Source organism: Tamandua tetradactyla, chromosome 5 (genome assembly GCF_023851605.1).
Source record: "Tamandua tetradactyla isolate mTamTet1 chromosome 5, mTamTet1.pri, whole genome shotgun sequence".
In the NCBI taxonomy this organism is placed as follows: Eukaryota; Metazoa; Chordata; class Mammalia; order Pilosa; family Myrmecophagidae; genus Tamandua; species Tamandua tetradactyla.
The window spans coordinates 76443440-76444664 of record NC_135331.1 but is presented as its reverse complement, the minus strand read 5'-3'; positions in this window follow the sequence as shown (position 1 = coordinate 76444664).

Sequence of the window (1225 nt, the reverse complement as noted above, 5' to 3'; positions counted from 1 at the left end):
CTTGAGTCAAAGTTGGTTGTTCATGCCTTTCTAGGAACTTGTCCATTTCATCTACATTGTTGTATTTATTAGCGTAAAGTTGTTCATAGTATCCTGTTATTACCTCCTTTATTTCTGTGAGGTCAGTGGTTATGTCTCCTCTTCCATTTCTGATCTTATTTATTTGCATCCTCTCTCTTCTTCTTTTTGTCAATCTTGCTAAGGGCCCATCAATCTTGTTGATTTTCTCATAGAACCAACTTCTGGTCTTATTGATTTTCTCTATTGTTTTCATGTTCTCAGTTTCATTTATTTCTTCTCTAATCTTTGTTATTTCTTTCCTTTTGCTTGTTTTGGGGTTAGTTTGCTGTTCTTTCTCCAGTTCTTACAAGTGGACAGTTAATTCTCGAATTTTTGCCCTTTCTTCTTTTCTGATATAGTCATTTAGGGCAATAAATTTCCCTCTTAGCACTGTCGTTGCTACGTCCCATAGGTTTTGATATGTGTTTTCATTTTCATTTACCCCAAGATATTTACTAATTTCTCTTGTAATTTCTTCCTTGACCTACTCATTGTTTAAGAGTGTGTTGTTGAGCCTCCACATATTTGTGAATTTTCTGGCACTCTGCCTATTATTGATTTCCACCTTCATTCCTTTATGATCTGAGAAAGTGTTGTGTATGATTTCAATCTTTCTAAATTTGTTGAGACTTGCTCTATGACCCAGCATATGGTCTGTCTTTGAGAATGATCTATGAGCACTTGAGAAAAAGGTGTATCTTGCTGCTGTGGGGTGTAATGTCCTATAAATGTCTGTTAAGTCTAGCTCATTTATTGTAATATTCAAATTCTCAGTTTCTTTATTGATCCTCTGTCTAGATGTTCTGTCCATTGATAAGAGTGGCGAATTGAAGTCTCCAACTATTATGGTAGATGTGTCTATTTCCCTTTTCAGTGATTGCAGTGTATTCCTCACGTATTTTGGGGCATTCTGATTTGGTGTGTAAATATTTATGATTGTTATGTTTTCTTGTTTAATTGTTCCTTTTATTAGTAGATAGTATCCTTCTTTGTCTCTTTTAACTGTTTTACATTTGAAATCTAATTTGTTGGATATTAGTATAACTACTCCTGCTCTTTTCTGGTTGTTATTTGCATGAAATATATTTTCCCAACCTTTCACTTTCAACCTATGTTTATCTTTGGGTCTAAGATGTGTTTCCTGTAGACAGCATATAGAAGGATC